General features: G+C 44.8%; 1 protein-coding gene across 1 annotated transcript in view; it reads left to right on the top strand.

Moving 5' to 3' along the window:
- The window catches only part of LSAMP (limbic system associated membrane protein), a 1444497-nt gene that overhangs the window by 481817 nt on the left and 942548 nt on the right, over positions 1-20132 (top strand). The gene's annotated exons all lie outside the window — the stretch shown is intronic.

Raw genomic sequence — 20132 nt, 5'->3', positions numbered from 1 at the left:
TAAAGCTCTTCTTAATGGCAATTCCTATGTAAAAACAGTATACTATAGGTCAGATCTTATTCCATCTATGGGGCATCTAAGTCGATCTAGGTTTCATTCTATTTCGCCCAGCTCAAGTCCCTGAAATCCATTAATGCATCTACTTTTGTAGTACAGCATCACCTGAGCCTTAGGGCTGAGTCACAAAAATGGAAAGAGGAGGAACCACCCACTTTTTCTGTTAACCATGAATTAACTCATGCAGGCTGGAATAGGATCACATTTAGATGCCTAAATCCACTTACATGCTAATAAGTATCATTAGAGCAATGCTGTAGCCATGATGGTTCAGGAATTATGTGAAAAACAAGGAATTCTTTGCATGATATTTTTTATTGGATCAACTGCATAGTTGGGATGGAGTTAGACAAGCTTTCAAATGCAAGACCTTAATAGCTGGAATAAAATCTGGTCCTTTGTACATGAGTTTTAACTGGGCAAATAATATTGCATCAAGGATGCTTTTCTCCCTCCTTGCCTTTCTCCAGTTATGTTGGCCAGTGGGTCTCATAAAAGCTGGGTGAGGCTGGTCTTAATCATATCTTTGCTTCATTCATCTATGCAAACAGTTTGTCTCTATGCAGCCTAGCTGGATTAATCATTCTCATCCTCCTCTCTGTTGGCTCATGTGTGGTATATTAAATGTTCTGGATCCAACCTGCACAAAGTTTCAGTAACACCACAATCTGCAATGGAAAGCTAAATAAGTCAGTGATGTTGCTTTTCCCACAAGAGGCCCCTTGTCAATCACAGGGAGGCCTTGAAGCAGAGGGGTGCTCGCTGGCTGACTGTTGGCTAGACCTGAGCGATGAGAGGGCGCACAAGCCATGGCACTGACTGACAGGAGGCCATGTCAATGGTACCAAGTGCCTGTCTTAGCCTCCCTGCCAGTGTAAACAATGGTGGAGAGCTGTGAGCTCTTTGTGCACAGAGCAAGGGGTCAGCTGTGCCCCCACTGGGCATGGATGCTTGCTGCATGACCTGCCATTTGCTTTTGCTCATTTAGATGTAGAGACATGCTCTGCACTGTTGCTCTGAAAGGACTGAGGAGGGAAACTGCTTTTATCACATTCCTTTTAGATCTTTGTCTTTCTCTCCTTTTACATAAGTTTGAGTTTTTCCCACCTTTTATTTCATTCTCCCTCTTACTCATTCTTTTGCTCTCCTGTTCTCTCTTCTCATCTCTCTCCACTCCTTGATCAGAGAAATGTAACATTTCCATTTTCCACATCTGGCTACTGTGTCCTTTTTATCTCAGTGTCCTGTTTCTCATCATGGTTAATTTAGGGGCAGTCCTGCATTGTGCAACACTACAAGAAGGGGAAAAAAATCCCTTTCCCCTGACCTTCAAGGCCTGGATGCACTGAAATGCAAGATGTGATTGCCCCTTGCCATTCATTTAGCTTTTGGCATTGCTTTGGATGTTATCAGCACTCAAGAAATTACCCAGCCACAGCATTTAATTTTACAACCTCCTGCAACAGTGAATTCCACACGTTTTTCTAACGTGGTGGGATGAGGCATGTCCTTTTGTTTTAAATTGATTTAATTGCCTCTCATTCCCCTTGTGTGGGTGTGTGTATGTGATTGAGATTGTGGAAAAATGTACTTAATTCCTTGCTCTGAAACAGCCTCCCCACATCACCTTGGAAAAAGACCTTGAACGTGCATGTGTCTTGGTTTCCCCACAATGAAATGTTTCCATTTCTTCAAGTTTTCATCAGTTCAGTCTGCTTAAGCTGTAGTCTCTTTGCCTTTTACTGTCTCTCTCTACAAGGCTGACCAAAATGGGGCAGCGTTCTCACTTTGAGGGCCTTGGTGGTACTGTAAACCAAGTGATGGTATTCAACATTTTGGAGTCCACTGAAAGGTTAATAAGCCATAGAACCCAAGCCCTTGGGATGCAAATATGCTAATGTCCATCCCCCATAATAGAATGTGAGATCTGCTAGTGGGCCTTCTATGTCGGTGGTGTTACAGGTGACATTTAAACCAACATAAAGGCACATAAAGTAGGAGCATTCACCCATTAAATGGTGTTAACCCATGCAGAGTTCCCTTTAAACATTTTAACCTTTGCTTGAATAGGCATAACTTCATCTTTGATCTGTTTACCTAGGTTGTTCCAGGCTATTGGTAGTCTTTGGGGGAGAATAAATGTTCTGTTTTTCATTCCTCAGGCATCCCAGGATGCACCATTCCCAGCCCTTCCTATTCCTTTGCTCTGTGGATAAACTTTCAACCCTCCTGAACTTTACTGCCCCGGGGGATGGTGCTGGCCCAAGGCAGCACCCCCTCCCACCCCCAGGGGGTGTGACCCTGGCATATGCTGACCATCCAGCTGCAGCTTACCAGTTCGCTGCTTGTTCTAGCACTCCAGTGCACTCAGCTGGATAGCCACTGGTGCAAAGGGATCAGTTAAAAAGCTAATTAAACGCTAATGAACATGGGCAATTAGCTTTTAGCTCTGAGCAACCATCTCCCTTCCTCTCCCCACAGCTGCCAGCCACTGCACTGTGGATTAGCTTCTCCTCCCCCACTGTATTCATTTGAATTGAATCGCTGTCCATATGAAATGGCTCTGTTAGCATCCCCCAACATGCAACCCCGCATGCAACACACACACATGCAACCCATGCAGAGAGCCTTCTGGGTCTCAGCTGTGTCCTGGTGTGGCCTGCATGTAATGAGCCTGCTGGGTCTCAACTCCGCCCCAACGTGGCATGCAGCAAACCCACTGGGTCTCAGCCCTGTCCTAATGTGGCATGCAGTGAGTTTGCTGGTTCTCAGCTCTGGTCTGGTGTGAGTGCTAACCCAACTGCCCCTTGACTGAATCCCAGTTCAGTGAAATTCGTGCAAGATTTTGGTTCCTTCTTTTTTAGTTTTTTAATTTTTTTTTTCGTTCCTTTCTCTATTTATTTTTACGGCCCCCCCATCCATTTACTTCAGACAGGCTTTTTTCCAGACTTTCATGACTCTGATTGCCTCCTGCTGACTGCTACATGGCCGTTACCTTGCTGCTGACCTGTGTGCCACCCTCCCCTCTTCTCTCCCACCCCAGAGGAAGGATAGAGTCCTGGCTCTTGTCCACACCCCTCTTACCAGGCCCTCTACTGGCAAATCAAGCTTGTGTAGGTCTGAGATGGCATTAAGCCTTCACCTGGGACTGCTCTGAAACTCTTCTAAATTTTAGGAAGGCATAATATCCCACAGATTTAAAATGTTTTGAAGGTAACCTGTAACACAGATCCCTTGATCAACGTAGTGGCCGGTTCAGGACAAAGGACAGCTCCTATCCATAGGAAGCCCCTGCTTTTGGAATTCCTTACCTTCAAGCAGTCTACCACATTCAGCCTCTGGGGACCCTTCTGGCTCAGAGATGTATTTTTAAGCTGAGGCATCATTTGATGGTAGTGTTGATTTGTTCCTATTACAGAATTCAAACATTCTGTTCCTTTTATTTCTGGCCTGGTGACCAGCTCAGCTGCTGTGGATTTTCACTGCAAGCAATGTCTCTTTAAGGCTGTCCATTTCAAGTTATATTTCACTGCCTTTTCCCCCAGTCTTGCAAGGATCTATGTATGGGCAGGATCCTGAGCCCACATGAAGGCCCATTGAAATGACAGCTATCAAACCAAGTGCAAAATTGATGGCTTTGTAATTAACTGCCTATAGATATTCTATAAACGAACATAATCATGACAACCCAGGCTTGCATTCAGAGCCTCTCCACTCCCTGATTGCTCCTTCACTGCTGAATTAGGTGCCTAATTTGTCCATCTCTGGGGTACTTCCCTTGATTTTCCCCCCCCCCCCCATAAGCAATGTACTGGACAGTGCTCAGTGCTCCTGGCATACTAATGTCTGGATCCATGCTGCAGCACATATTTTAGGTGTACCCCTGCTTAATCTCCTTTCAGTCTTGGAGCCCATCCATGCTAAGAATGGAATCCCAAGATGTGCTCCATAAAAGCTAGAAGTGCCAGGATCTGATCCACTGTCATATTGCCCCCAGCAACTGTCAATCAAATAGTTCATTTAGGCTGAATCTATAAGGTCAACCACTTATGTTTCTATGTGCCAGGGTTCAGTCGCCAAGGGACCAATTGAGATTTAAATAGCGTGTCTCTGAAGCACAGAGCGACACCATTGATTGATGCATGATGTAAATGTTTCTTGCAAAAGGGCTATAGCGAATCACTGGGTCACAAGGAGTAGTGTTCTCAGGTGATCGTGGCATTTTCCATAGAGCCTAAATCCCTTTTGTGCATAGAAATAAATCTGCTTTTCTCCTTCCTGGGGTGAAGAAAGCCTTCTGAAAATAGATGTCTGTGGTAATTAGAGTTATTGAATATATAGCAGTGGGCAACATGCAGCTCATAAAAAATTCAATGAGAGTGTGCGAATTATACTTCTTATACACTGAAAAAAATTGCGAAATATCAAAAATCTGTGCGCTGGACCCAAAGTCTAAATTTGGCCATATACAAAGCAATGAAAGCTGATAATTTAACATTATAGCAATTTTATTATTATTTTATTATCTTAGGTAAAGCAGAAGCTTTTTGTGTGTGAGAAAATGTATCAAAAGATATATCTGGACTACAAAAAACAGGGCAAGTTAGGACAGAGGTTCAGTGACAATTAAAATGCTGTGCATGTAGGCTACAAAACTAGATCAACTAAGAGTGATGTGGATTAGGATTGAAAGATGCTGACAGAGCTCAGGCCTGGAATACCAAGGGATGCTTTAGGGTAGGAGTGAGGGGCACTGTCAGAGCTGTGAGAGGAGCCCAGGGCTGAAATAGCAGTTGGCCCTGGATTGTATGTTAAATATTCTGCAGCGCAGGACTGAGGGGCAGTGGCAGAGCTGTGAGAGAACTGTTGTGCAATATATGTAGATAGTGCCCTACTTTCATGAATACTGGTTTCAATTAAAATTATTTTTAAAAATTTCTACAAAAGATTGTTTGGTGTCAAATAGCTAAGGAAAATAACTAAAATACAATTTGAAGAAGTATTTGTTGTAGGGATTTGTTTTGTTTGCTTTGGTTCTCAGCCTTCCTCTACACAAGCAGCAAGAGGATGTGCAAGGGGAATGTGCAGCTGACCACAGGAGGTCATGACATGCTATTCAGTTCCATTTGACTTTGTGTGGGCTAAGTATCCCAAAAGGGGGTATATGCACAGATGGTGGGGTGGGGGATGTCTGAAAGGAGTGTGCGCCTTGTGCTTGTGTGACAAGAGGAGTTATGTGTACAGGCATGCATAGGGAAGGGGAACAGTCCGATCCAGAATGGCCTGGAGAGGGCCTCTTAGACTAGGTAGACCTACAGCTTATCCTACCACATCAAGGAGGTAGTAGTTAATGGACCAGAACAGCCCAGTGGTTCATACCATCTGCAATCCTACCTTCACCTCTAGGTGAATAGACAACTGTAGTGTAAAGCAAGGAAAAGTTATGCGTATTTAGAAAAAGAAAAGAAAAAAAGAAAAGAAAAGGCAACTGCAGACATTAAAAATAGATATCCAGGAAATGTTGTAGAATAGGAGTTTAAAAAATATTACGATTTCTGTCACGACCATGTTTAAGCTGAGCCATTCAAGATGCTATTGTCTCGCTCAGCTGTTATAGAACAATTAGCTGTTTGACGACCAGGCAGGAGGAGAAACTGTCTGTAGCTTCCCTTTCCCAGACATGCCAAACAGTTACGTGTATATGCTCATGCACACATACAGCCCTCCCTCAACTCTGTTTTGGGGGGTAGAAAGTTGGCCCTATAGCCTCTGTCAGCAAAGAAACCAAGCACAAATCCAAGCCTGGCTCTCAAAAATGAAACACTTGATGAGGAAGTAGATTTGCCTACTAGCTGCAGGGAGCCAAACTATCTCCCTCTTGTTTCCTTGCTGCATGTGGTCTGTGCGGTGTGTGAGCCTGACAGGATTGCATATTCAGGACCGATGTGTGCTTTTCTGTGCTTTACCACGTGCCTTTGCAATAGCTTCTCTGCTGCTAGCAATTGCCTTCTGCTCCCTTCATCCCTATGTGAGCATCAGGTGGTTTGGACTAAAAGAAAGGAGACTAACTGGTTTCCTCAGGAAAATGAAAAAATACTCCATCTCTGGAAGTCGTCTCCTTTTCCTCTTGCTTTTCAACTGCAATGTTTCTATTGATTTTTACATCTTCTATATTTTCTTTCTGAACTGGATATGCTTAAAGAGCTTAATCATTAAAACCTAGTCTTGACCTGGACAAACAAGGCTCTCTGGTGTTGAGCTGGTAGTTATGATTTGTATTTCTGGAGCATGCTTCACCTGAGGATCGCAAAGTGCTTTACAAACAGGATTGGGTTTTGCCTCAGCAATAAATGGTCAATATCCTTATCCTCATTATGTAGATGCAGTAAATGCACTGCGCAGCAACTCCATCAAAGCTGCACACTGTCTCTGTCCAAGAAGAGAATTCTGCTCAGATCTCTTATCTCCTACTCCACTGCTCTGGTCACTAGATTAGAAGGAAATATTCATTATATGAATCACACCCTAGGCTGCTCTTTTCCTTTCTGCTGGTAAATACCAGTCTTGACTACGAAGAGTCCACATCATCTCGAAAGAACATGAGGTCCTCATTTTAATTTTTTTTTTAAATCAAACGCGATTCTGTTTTGAAAAGTGACTCTGTTAAGATGATGCTCTGGGCCCATCTGTCTTAGTAGCTCTTGCATAAAAGCGATGATCACTTCACGAGTCATGTGATATGTTTTCTTTTCACTTGAAGCCCAACGGTTCACTCTGGGACCTCAAAGCTTCTTCAAGGTTCTTTCTGGTTCATATATATCTAAAAATAAAGCTGCTGCAGGCAGAATTTGGTTAAGAGTTTTGTTAATGAAAAATGGGTCCCAACAAACTCCACCTCCCTCCCTGGCTTGGTTTTTCAGGGCTAAGAAAAGCATCCGGTAATGAACGTTCATCTTGGTCTCTTGGGATGACATATGTGACTCTCACACAGGGAGCATAGACAAAGGCATTTTTCAGAGAGAAACTGTTGATCCCCCAGACTAGTCTCTTTTAGAGAAACATCACTGTTCAGTATCTATGTTCATCCCTGTCAGTATGCTGCTTTAACAATAAGCCCCCACAACTTGACTTCTAATTGTCATTCTTATTTACTGTGAGAAGTTTTCTCAGAGTCCAAATTCATTTAGGATGGGACTTTATCATACTTGTCCTTGAATGGTTACTGCACTGATATCCTTTAGTCTGGGAGAGTAGTGCAGTCCCTTAACATTGTTCTAGTGTGTTTTCCTCCCCTTCATGCTTCATCCTCAGAGCAAGGACTACCTTCCCCCAGAGGGTAAACTGAGACTGAAATCTCTGTAGCTGTATTGCTTGGGGCTGTGATTTTGTTAGTGCTTATTAGCAAGGTTGCATCAGTGCGTGGATGGAGCTCTTCAAAGAAAACCCAGGCTGCAAGGGGAAATTGTGCTGCCAAATCCATAGGCACCAACTTTTGGAATCACTGTCTGGGGCTATAGTGCCAGGGGAGGTGTGCCATCTTACAGACGAGACAGAAAAGATCCCATAGCATTATTCCTGAGACGGAAGGTGTCAAACGTTGGTGTTATGCACGAATTCCAACAGAGGTGACTTCATCCTCTCTCTTTAATATCTGCACCACATAGCTCCAATTTGATAGGACAAGTAGCTGCTTCACTCCTCTCTGAAACTGCTGCGTGGTGTTTCTGAGAAACATTAATTCAGTAGTGTTTGCCATATGTGTTTTATGCAAAGCACTTTGGGATGCTTCTTAGTGCAGGGGCCTGTATTATTATTTAACAAGACTTGGTTTTAATATCCTTCCTGCCAAAGTAGCAAACATATTCATTGTCACTTAGGATTTCATGGTTACCATTGTACTGTGCACTGGCAGTGCATGACAGCAGCAGAGTGGGGGAGAGAGAGAGAGATCTCTCTGCTCTGAAAGCTTGTGAGTTTGGCCCTTGAGTTAAATGGATATCCCCACTAGCTGTTGATGGTATGAGACCCATGACATAGAGTTGGGCAGCTATGAAAAGTTGGGGGCTTAGGATGCACACTCGTCAGTCCATTCTCAGATGATTCTGCCTTGTGTAGGTTCCCTCTGCTTGTTGCTTTTTCCACTGGCTATCCGTCAGGTCCTGTTTCCCAATCAGGACAACTCTGTAGGCACCAGCCTACTGCTGGCACCTCCTGAGCAGGTGTAGAGAAGCAGCAGCAATGGAGACTAGGCATTGACAAGGCAGTAAATAATGGCTGCAGTCTGCACCTCAGCCAGAACTCATCCTCCTGCGGTCCTTGCTCTTTTGGTTGTAGTCTCTAACACGCAGCTCGCATCAAGTCCTGTCTCTTGGTTCCTGTGTAGGCAGGGAGGAGGAGAGGTCACCTTGAAAGGCATAAAGTCAATGCTGGGAGCTCACCACCCTGCACCTTTGCGGGCATCCAGAATATGATCTAGTCCCTCATGAAAGGCAACAGTCCAACATCATTGCTGATCTTTCCCACAATGCTACAGGCTGAGCTTATATACATCTTCACACTGTTTGGCTACAGGTTTTCTTTGGGTCTTTTCCTCCTCCCACAAACTCTAATCAAGCATTTGCAACATGATTTAGTCCCACCATGTGGTCTGCAAGATGTCCCTCCTGCCCTGGGCCATCAGTTTTATAGAGCAGCCCAAGTCCAGTCAAGACCAATGGTACTGTAAGCTTGCAGAATGAATTGGACATGTTCATGCACAAAGAAACTGTAGTGACTCTGTTTGCTCCACTAGGCACAGCTCAGGCCAGATCCTACAGCCTGGATGCTGCTCTGAATACTCTGGGTTTGCCTCAGCTTTGAGCCTCAGTGAGGGTTTTAAAGGGTTTGTAGACTGTGCAGGCAGATTTTTACAAGATTATAAAACCACAAAATTAATTGCAGGTGGAGATGAAGAGCTGAGTCAGGAAGACACCCTCAGGCAAGAGCGGGTGGGCGTAATCTCCCCCTGGCAGTCCTGGAAGCCTGTCACATGCCCCTCTGAGGAAGGGGAAGAGTGAATACTGGAATGTCCCTGGGCATTCCCACCCCTTCCTGGAAGCTCTCAGAGAAGCCCAACAATAACAACCACTGAACTATACAGAGATTAGCTTCACAAAGCTCAGAGGAGACTTGGTGCAGTGGGAAGCAACTGTAGGGGGAAGGGTTTCTTTGCAATAGGGATGGACAGGTTTCATATTTCTTTCCTTCCCTTATCTGTGGGTACAATCATTATCCACTAGCTCCAAAGCATCCATGTTCCCATGGACACTGCTGGCCATGTAGAGATATATTCAGATATACACAGGCCTGGCTTTGCACTGGATGACACTTCTGACCTCTGTGCAGATGCATTGTCTCCACCACCTGGAACAGCTGCTATCTCCAGCACTGTTCACAGCCCAGCTGCCCACACAAGCACCCATTTCCTTACATCAGCAGTTCTCAGTCCTGGTGCCATGGCACTCTGAGCTGTCACAAGATCCTTTGAAGGGTGATAAGCAGTGTGCAAACACCAGCGCATGCTTCATGAGAGAAACCCAGAGATTTCAAATAGGAATCCATAGTGTCAAAAATATTTCTGACCTATTCTCTTTCTGAGTTCTCTGCAACAGAAGAATTGCTCTAGAAGAGCAAGAACAGTCTATCTCATTTTCATAGTCAGAAAATGAGTGCAAGCCCCCCGCCCCCGCTGTTCTGGCCCTGGGTACCCTCCCACTTTTAAGGGGTGCCTGAAGTCTAAAAAGGTTAAGAGCCACTGCCCTACATGCATTTATAGGCCCCTGCTTCCCAGGCACACAGCTGTCCTTATATAACCCAGTTAAATGAATACTAGCTCAGCAGTAAACTTGGGGATGTAGCTTGGGTACCCGAGAGCACAGCTCCCCACCCTGAGGCTTAGCTGTTTGAAATCATAGCCAATCACCTGCCTCCAGTTCTGGAGGCACACTGGTAGCTACAGCCACCCACCTTTTGGTGTCACAAGTTTCTGTTTGCATGAGCTGTGCTGTGCTGCAGTCCTATGAAAATCTGGCAGGGCTAGATACGCACATCAATATTACTTGGTGTAGCTCTGTGGGATGTGGCCCTTTGTGCATATGTGCTTGTTGAGAGGCATTCACAGTGTACAGACTATCACACGCAGGTACATGCACACTGCTGCAACATTTGCCTGTGTCCCTCATTCCTGTCCTGCAGCCCCCTGGTGTTCCAGGTCTGAGCTCCCCACACAGCTTTGCCTTCACTCCTGCCTTGCACTCTCCCTTCCCTCAGGATTTGATTCACAAGCTTCCCATGTATCTCTGTTACTGCACTATAGTTGTAACCTACAGCACCCCCTGCTATGCCAGTTATCTTCTGAACAAAGACTGCTGTGCTGATCTATGTGTTGATTCATGCAGCGTGACTAAATGTGCACTAGGGACCAGGCTGAGACCACAAATCTCATTTCACTTGTGCTGACTTGAACCAGTGTTGGAACCTGAACCACTAGATACGAAGTGCTGATGCTGTAACCCTGGGCTGCAAAAAGCCTCCAGCTGCCTCCAGCCCTCCCTCTTTTCTCAGCCGAAGAGTAGGCTGTACCCCGATTATTATAGATATTGAGAGCCTCAACTGTATCAAGCTGATTGTAACTCAAAAAACATCTTTATTTAAATACCTCATGTGAGCTGGTGTTTCAAAATAAGAGAATAATTAAGGCACGAGAGAAGGAGGGAGGATATCAAATATTCATGTGCTTCAAAGAAAATAAAATCTTCTTAGGTGTCCTGTGGCTACAGAATATTCAAGGAATGAAATTTGTTGCAGCAGCTCAGTGAACTTCTCCATATGCAACCAGCTCTGTGAGTACTTGGCCAAGTGACTGTAACAGAGTTTGGGAGAAGGGGAGAGAATGAGAGAGAGAAGATGAGGAGGGAAGCAGGGAAACAGATGTGATGGATGAAGAAAAGGTAGAGCTGGACATTTTGTGGTTGAATTGTTTAATGACTGAAAAATTCAGATTCAGGAGGATCAGAACTTGGTGAATTTGGGCTGAATATGGAAAATAGCTTTGGATGGAGAGAGAAATTAAAACATTTAGCAAAGCTGAAATATTAAATTTTGCAATATCATTTTCATTTTTTTTAAATTGTTGTTTTATAAAAAAGCTGAACCATCTTAAGTCGCAATGCACTGCTTTAGCCGGGGTCAAGCAGAATATTATGGTTGATCCAAAATGAGATTCTCTCTCTCTCTCTCTCTCTTTTTCCAGTTCACTAAGAAAACTGAAAAATAAAATAGTGGTTGGATCAATGTGTAGGGAATATATTGTACCCTCCCCCACCAGTTTTTAAGTTTGGCCAATGAACCAAAAAAGTATGCATGGATTTACAAGAGAGAGAGTAAGTGAGAGGCAGAAAAAAACTATGTGGAGGAGGCATGGGGAAAGGAGCGTGTAGGGGTGTACAAAGATGAAAGGAGGAATAAGTGAGAGAGGCTGGTGCCTGGTGTCTGCTTCCTGAAGGGGCTGGGATGAATTTGGGCTTGCAAGGGAAAGAGAGAGAGAAAGCTTGCATGTATGTGCACACATTTGTGTCTGTCTGTAGACCGTGGGAGGAGAGGAGGCGCTGAATCATCTGTTTCACTTTGATGGAGATCCCCTTGCTATGCCTGCGGCTCAGGCTGTTGGGCCTCCGCAGAGTTGCTGAGGAGAGCAGCATCCGTGAATGCTGGAGCAGAGGCCGGAGGAATAGTAATTGATTGGCTGCAGCACTCTCCATGTGCACTGATCTGTGGGGAAAGGAGCAGTTCAAAAGGCACAGGCAGATGGTGAGCGCTAATGTGCCCATATTTATAGATGTCTTCATTAGGCGGTGTCCACATGGGAGGCTGAGGCCCATGCCTTTCGGACCCTGTCAGAGACAGACCCAGCATGGTGATGAAGGTGAGCACTGAGCAGCAGCCCAGGGTGGAGGAGCACTCAGGAGGAAGATCCAGGGAAGAGATACTTCTTTTTAGGGAAAGAGGCAAAGTGAGCTGTAAAACCTCAGGCAGGTATTCTCTTTTCTTGTTAGAGAAGGGACTAGAATCCACATCAGAAACTCCACAATCTTCTCCCCTGACCCTGCTCCCTCCAACCCTGGCCCCAACACTCTTACTCCAGCCAAGCTCCTGCTCCCCACCCTTACCATGACCACCTCTGCTCTCTGCCCTGCTCCCCTTCCTGTTACCTCTCACCTTGTCCTTGAACTCTTTCCACTCCATTCTTCCCTGACCTCTGCTCTGCTTAGTCTCTCCCAACTCCATACGCAACCTCTGCTGCACCCTCCCTCGAGCCAAAATCCCATCGCTTCCAGGTGCTCATGAATAAGGGGCTGTTAGTTGAAGGTCTTGCTGGGCTCTGCCCTCAGGTACATGCTATGTGTATAGAAGGTCAGGGTGAATTTTTCAGGAGTGTTTTCTGTAGGGGAAGTGGATAAGGAGAGGATACTTTGCTTCAGGTCTGTTGAAGCTGCCTTTAGCACCAGGCGGGGTCTACCCCACCTGTTCATATTCACCAGGGTTGCCTCTGATCCACAGTGCTCCCCCTCTGACCCCGTCATTATGGTGAGGTGCCTCCCTCCATCATTCTCCTGCCTTTGTTTCCCCCAGCTGCCTTCCCCTGATCACTTCTGTAAACCATCTTCCTGTCCTATGTGTCAGCAGCAAGTTTTGATGAGGACCTTTTCTATTTCAAGTATTGCCATGCTCAACAATCCAGCCTGTCCCCAGAGACTGGCGTCCTTCCCTGGGTCTAATACAATACTTGCTGGTTTATGAGGCAGGGAGCAGAATATCTTCATCTACTCCCTGTCCTCCAACAAACCCTCTTTCCAGGGGCTGAGATGCACCTTAGGCTTTTATATAAATCACATCCTCTAGGGTAAAGCATAAAAGGCAATAGCTTATGCTCTCCAAGGCAAGCAGTCACACAAGCAAATACATTCTTACTGGGTTAAAGTCAGTGTAAACAAAGCATAAGGACCAGTAGCATAACTGGGGAGGGAGGGAGTGAATGGGCCAGCAGCCCCAGGTGCTGCCTTTGTTGGAAGGCACAAAAGTAGCCAGTGTGTTAGCCACTGCAATTGGTACAGCAGGAGCCAGCATGGACCTACCCTGCTAAGCTGTCGCATGCAGAGCCCCTTAAGGCAGGTGCTGCTGGTCCAGCTGGAGGGCTCCAGGGTTTGGGCTGAAGTAAAAAAAAATGCTTTTTTGTAACACTAAGCAGTAGAAACTGTGTCAGTCTGGCTGGGACCAGAAGAGCCTGAGTGATCTGAAGGGACCCGTGTGTGGCAGACTTGATTTAAAAAAAAAAAAAAATCAAGGGTAAAGCCTAGTCCTCACCTCTCTGCCATGAGTGACAGGTTGGGCCTATGGAGCTCCTCCCCACTTAAACTGTCAGTTTAAATCTGGTTTAGTAATGAAAGTCATTACTACTTGATGGTTTGCCTGGAATGCGCGAGTGGCTCACAGTCCTGTTCCTTGGTGCTTGGTACTCTGTGCTTGGTACTGTCATAAGCTGGGGAGATCTGATGCCTGATTCAGAACTGTAGCTGCAGAGATGCTTTTCCCAGGTTGGAGGAGGAAGGGGAAAATGCTGGGGACTAGGGAAAATAGAACTGAGGTTCCCTGTGCTGTGCCTGTTGTGCTGTTGAGGAAATGAATTCTGGCTACTGAACCCGCAGTGCTATTACTTTTCTTTTCTTTTTTTTTTTTTTTTTTTAAATAAAGCCGTACTTTCATCTCCCTGCACATTCTCTGGAGAGCAGTGCCCTCCTTTGTTAATCTCTCTTACAGCAACAGGCAGTAGCAGTTAAGCTTTTCTCCCACTGCACAGATCAGGCCTTGCAAGCACCACTCAAGACTTCTGGGATTTCAGTGCTTGCAGGATCTGGCCCCAGCAGCATTAACCCCCAGAATGAAGCAATAGGCCTCTCTCCTCTCATGACCTGTCCCCATAGTTGCACAAGGAAATGAAAAGGCAGTTCATATAACAGAGTAAATGCTGCTGACTGCTGAAAAACTGTGGAGGGAGAGGGGCAGGGGTCTGGACAGGCCCTGCTTAAATAGTCTTCCTCTTAACATCCACTCCCTGCCGTTGTGAGACACAGGAGACTGAGACTGGATGGACCGTGGCCTGACCCAGCGTGGCATTTCTTATGTCCTTAAATAAAAGGTGATGCTCTTTTACACAGTGTGTTGGTTGACCAGTATCTGGGTGTGGAATCAGACCCCAGGCTGAATCTCAACAAAATGCAAAATTTTAAGCACATTTAGAACAATTAGGTAATAAAGGTAATAGAAAGACTCAAACCACAGATACAGTCTCATTGAATATAAGGAATCAAGAAAGTAGATTTCTTCTCCCCTTTCTTCAGTCTTTCCTGACTTCCCTTGTGCAGATGCCTAAGTAAATTTTTAATGTATTTTCACATATCTTGTTGTATCAGCACTATTCTATGCCAGTAGCAGGCGCCAGAGGTACTGTACCTTAAAGGCACCTGTCACTTTAAAAGGGGGAATCTTAGCAATGCTACTGGTTTGTCAGAGCCTAATTTGTTCGGGGCCTCAGTTCTGCTAACATAGCATTAGTAAATCTAGTTCTGTGCGTATGGTATGCACGTGCACCTGGCTTAATGTTGTTCCCATACACAGTGAATAGTAATTAGCCACAAAGCAGAGATGCACCTTATAGATTAACTAAATTAGAGATGCTAAGCTTACACGAGCCACAGCTCACTTCCTTGGAAAGCACATGCATCCCTAATTCATTTAGGCCATAAAGTGCAACTCTACCTTGCCTTCTGCCCATACACAGTGACAAAATTGGATGTGATGGCCCCAGTACTCTGGGCTGGGCAGACAAATACTACATTCTCCACCATCCTCTGAGGAAAAATTCCCTAGCTAGTCTCACGTTTCTTTTCACTTCTATAGACCTTCCGCTATTTATGCCTTACCGCTTGTTTCTACTTATCATCTGGGGAAACAGTTTGTAGCAGTTGTTCACAGGTATATGGGAAATTACCTTGTTCCTCGCTGTTCCAAGTCTCCACGGTTAACAGAATAAACACTTAATTTTTCCCCAGTTGGGCGTATCTTCTTGTATACAAGGTGTTTTTTTCTGTTTTGTTCTGTTTTTTGGGGGCTTTTTTTCTGTTCCTTTTTTATTCAATCTTCTGTCAGACACAAACTTTTGTACTGGAGCTGGTGGGGCGTTTCCCACTGAAACAAAAAATGCCTGTTTGTTGACACTGAATGTCAGCTAACGGGTAAATGCTAACAACTAACTGGTAAATGCTAACAACTAACTGGTAAATGCCAGTTTGTTGACACTAAAATGCTTCATGGGCATTTTTCCATTTTGGCAAGCTTCCTATGAAGTGCAGGTATGGTTAATACAAAAGGGTGGGTGGGTCCTCCTGCTCCTCACTGCATTTCTGTGACAGTCTTACAGGTCAGGTGATGGTATGTTAAAAAAATCAATGCATGAATGGATTTTTAGGACTCATTCATGGTGGAAATAGAATCACACTTAGGTGCCTAAGTCTGTTTACATGCCTAATGGAATACGGTTCTTCCTCCTCTCATCCTCATCTACAGTTTCCAGGGCCTTTCAGCCCCTTTTTTTCTAGGCACCCTCCCTGCACCTTGTACTCCACTGTGTCACTTGTTAGTTTTGGCATCGCTTTTTCTTTTCCCATTTGGTCCACTAACTGAGCACGGCAGTCTCCCCCTTGACCCTTGAAGAGGCAAATCATCTTGTCACAGGTAGCTGGGATGCATTCCTCCCAGGGAAAGGGGCACATCTTGGGTCTTGTGAAGAGCCCGGGTGATAGACACCCTATTATTGCCAATTAGGAATGCTGTTTTTGTCACATGGCATTTTGCCAGATACTTAAACTCTTGGCCTGGTATTACTCTGGTTAGGAGTTTAAAAACAAGAGCTCCCAGAGGTGAACAGGGACAAAAACCCTTCATAGTACAGTATGTGTTTGCAACTTTCTCTTTTCCTCTTATCAGCTAGAGGCAGGATATATGCCAATTCTCTTGCATCCAGAGACACTTGAATGTTTATTTCAAGCTGGCTGAATGTGACTCTTTAAAAAAAATATTTAAAAATATGTGAGCTTGTGTTTTAAAATAAGAAATGGAGCTGAAAGCGGGGGAGAGCGAATCAAATATTTATGTACTTCAAAAGCAAAGGAATATAATTTCAGTGACATTGTTGCTAAACGACTGTTCATCCTATGCTTTGACTGACAGATAAAACAGTTTCATGTCAACTTGAAGTGGCTCCTCATCTCTGTAACTTCGCCTTTGCAGTCGGGGCTCTTGGCAGATCCCTTCAGAGACCTTGGTGGAGAAGAAGTGAGGGAGATTACAGAGGCGCAAAAATGTCAGCCATTAGTTCAGTTGTTTGCTTTGCTTGTTTTACTGCTGTTGGTGGTCGTATTTGTTGTTTATTCTGCTGCCTGCAAGATTATATATAGAGCTCTGAAAGCACAGTTCAAAGAAACCCAAATACAAGTTGCTTTCAAACAAGGGGCGGGGAGGCGGGAACATTACAGCCTGGTGTAAACATTAATTTGCGGTGTGATACCCTTTTCAAGTTGCCTGCCTGCCTGTCTGGAAAACACGCACAGCAAGAGCTTCAACTCTGGGGCTGGGGGTGGGTCCCCCGTTGGGATTTTAGATATGCCTATGGATCTAGGGTCCTTGCTGTAGCATGACATCATGTTTGACCTAAAAATGTAGTCATACACCTGAGGTTGTTGCAGGTTCTCAGTGCCTGAGCCAGAAACTAGTGCTGCTTTATGAGCTGTGTGTTGCAAAAAAACTTCAAGCCAAGAAAGGATATAAGTCTGATATGCTTCAACATTTTCCCACTGGCTTTGCACCACATAGAAATGGATATCCTTGGTGTGACCCCAGAAATCGCTGGGTGGGAAGGAGGTTTTATGTCTTTTGATAGCATCTGAAAAATGACAAATGTGTGAAAATGTAACTGAACAGACCTCTGGTTTGGAAGACCTTCCTGTAATAATGACAAACCTGGTGAAGAACCAGCAGTGCAGTAGCCACCTTAGACACTGTATCTGTCCTCTGCTGGAATCTCTAACCAGGTCTCCCAACTGGTCCTGGCCCAGCTTGCAATGCATCTCTCATTTAACTTGATTCTGGAGCATGGATCTTGCCAAAACATTGCACTGAATGCATCAAAACAGCACCTGATGTAAGCAACTGCAGCTCCATTGGGTTTGCTATGCCTGACATTTGTCCAGCTGCTTTTGCACCCTCTCTTAGCTTGGCCCTTACACACTCCCCTGCCATTCCTTCAACAGCACCAGCATCGTTTAGCTCTGGGATTTTTCCCATCTTCCCATATTATGACACATCTGCATTGTAGGCATGGAAGAAGCAGTTGCATTGGCTTCAGCCCAGGCTGTACAAGTCCATTTGAGAATGTTGTTCCATGCTGCAGTCACACCTTTGTTTTTCTGCACAGACCTACCTACAATCTCCCTCTTGCCCTTGACCTTTTTCTCATTTCTCTGATGCTCTCAGCATTCGATTATCTGCTTCCTGCATCCAGATCTTGCTTTGTGTCAGTTGTGCCTGGGGCTGCTACTAGGGTAGAAGCCTAGTTAGAGGTATTCAAGCCAGCTGTAATTTAAATTGCTCTGGGAACAATGGAGTAGCAAGGACATAAGCAACTCAAGGGAGTACCTAGGGCCTATACCAGGTAGGTACAGACTGTACTGAAGCGTCTTCACTCGTAGGGATATTCAAGTAGCTAATTAACATGTAGAACTCATTACTACAGGAAGTTGTGGAGGCTAAGAGTATAACTGGGTTCAAAAAAGGTTAGACCAGGGTGATCAAAATATGGTTTACAGGTCATATTCAGCCCACAGACTGGCCCTGCAGGAATCACTGGATTAGAGAAAAGTGTGGAGAACAGTTCCATTAGGGAGTGTTAAACATGTCATTTAGGGGTGAAACCTACTGGTGAGGATGTGATAGGAGTGGTATTTAAATATTCTTGCACTTAGCATCCACTCTCTGCCAGTGCAAGAGACAGGACACTGAACCAGATGGACATGTGGTCCAAACCTGTATGACATTTCTGGTGTTCCTACAATTAAAGCTAGTAGAGATGTGTCTATCCATGCAGCAGTCTCACTTCCAACGGCAGTATATAGACATTATCTGCAAATCTGTCTCTGCCAGCTTTCTGTGCACACACACCTCCTTTTTCTTCCATCACTCTCTTTTTCTCTCACTGTAGTAAGGTTTGCAGGAAAATTATTTACATTGCAGCTCTTAAATGACAACTTTCTTTCCTCTGGCTCTGGGCTCTGTCTACGCATTGATTTATTTTACACGCCCCCCCCTCCCCTGATGAGAATGCCAGATCTCAATCTCATATAAGCTTTATCGCCTTATTTCATCTCTCATTGGAAGGACAGCATCTGTGTAATGCACCAAAAAAATGAATATACTGAATGGAACTGAACCTATTGATTCCTTGATGAGTTGATGCTTTCCTTGATTTCCTACGCATTTAGTACCAGGCGTTGCTTTTATTGGAGAGAGGGGTATTTTTCCTCTCCCCATCTGTGCTCTTAGCCTTTAAGGATGGATTGAAATTATCTTTAAAGGATATAAAATTAAGATCCCATCAGTAATTGTATCTCTTGAGAAAAAAGTGGCCAATACATTAATAGTAGAATTATTATTGGGTTCACATCGCTGTAGTGTCTTTCAGTAGAAATGTATGCATGTGAGCTATACATATGGATGGCAGTGGTAATCCCTCATGGTTGAGGATGATCACTCCCACGGGTCAAGTAAAAGGTTGTAGATGAGTCTATTGATGGCTAAGAAGGCCAATCCTAGAGCCACAGGCTCTCTGGCAGACACCACAGGTGGTGGTTAAAAGGAGGGTCGAACCATAGATTTCTTGGTCTTGTTCCCTTTTCTTCCATTTCTCTCATTTTTCTGCCTCCAGGGTGAGGTGGGTTTCCTCAAAGATGTACTTTCTCTTACAAAGCATCACTATGTAGCCCTGTGCCAGACTAGGTTTTCCCAATTTATGATGTCAATGCTACACTTCTTAATGTTCACCTTGAGGATGTCCTTGAAGCATTTTCTCTGGCCCCCCGTGTGTCCTTTCTCCTTGCCCGACTTGGGAGTATAGCAGTTGTTCTAGTAAACATACATCAGGCATGTGCACACAATGCCCTGTCCCCCACAGCTGCTGTTGAATAATCAACGCTTCTATGCTGATGGTGTTAACATCTGTAGGACACTGGCATATGTGCAATGATCCTCCCACTTTATGCCAAGGATCTTCTGGAGGTAGCACTGGTGCAGGTGTTCCAGGCTTCTCAGGTGGTCCCTTTAGTCACTTAAGCTTTACAGCCAGAGAGGAGTTGGGATTACTACAGTTTTATGTAATAGGAGCTTTGTTCGAGTCCTGAGGTTGTGATCATTAAATGCACATTGATACAGTCTCCCAAAGGCAGAGATGGCACATTGGATCCTATACTAGATCTCCTCATCGATGTTGGTCATCTTTGAGACGTGGCACCATGGACAAGATCCAGGCAAAATGCTGAGAACAACATCAGGAACAGTATATGGCCTTTATCGTTTTGACCAAAACCTTTGACTTTGCTAACTATGAGTCTGTATGGAAGATCTTGTCAAAGTTTGACTGCCCATGGAAATTTATCACCATCCTTAGACTCCTTCCTGACCAGATGAGTGCCTCCATCCTACGCAGTGGCTCTGTTACAGAGCCCTTTGCTGTTTGAACCGGCGTCAAGCAGGCTTGTGTGATCACACCAATTCTGTGTTTTCAGTCTTTCTTGTGGTCATCAAGATGCTTATTCATGACTGTCTGCCACATGGCACTGGTATTGAGTACAGGATGGATGGGAACCTTTTCAATCTTTCTTACCTCTGTGCCAAAACCAAAGTTACAGCAGCCTCAATTTTGGAACTTCAGT

Source organism: Alligator mississippiensis, chromosome 1 (assembly GCF_030867095.1).
Source record: "Alligator mississippiensis isolate rAllMis1 chromosome 1, rAllMis1, whole genome shotgun sequence".
NCBI lineage: Eukaryota > Metazoa > Chordata > Crocodylia > Alligatoridae > Alligator > Alligator mississippiensis.
The sequence above is the reverse complement of the archived record's forward strand: the minus strand, read 5'-3'. Positions and strand labels throughout refer to the sequence as shown.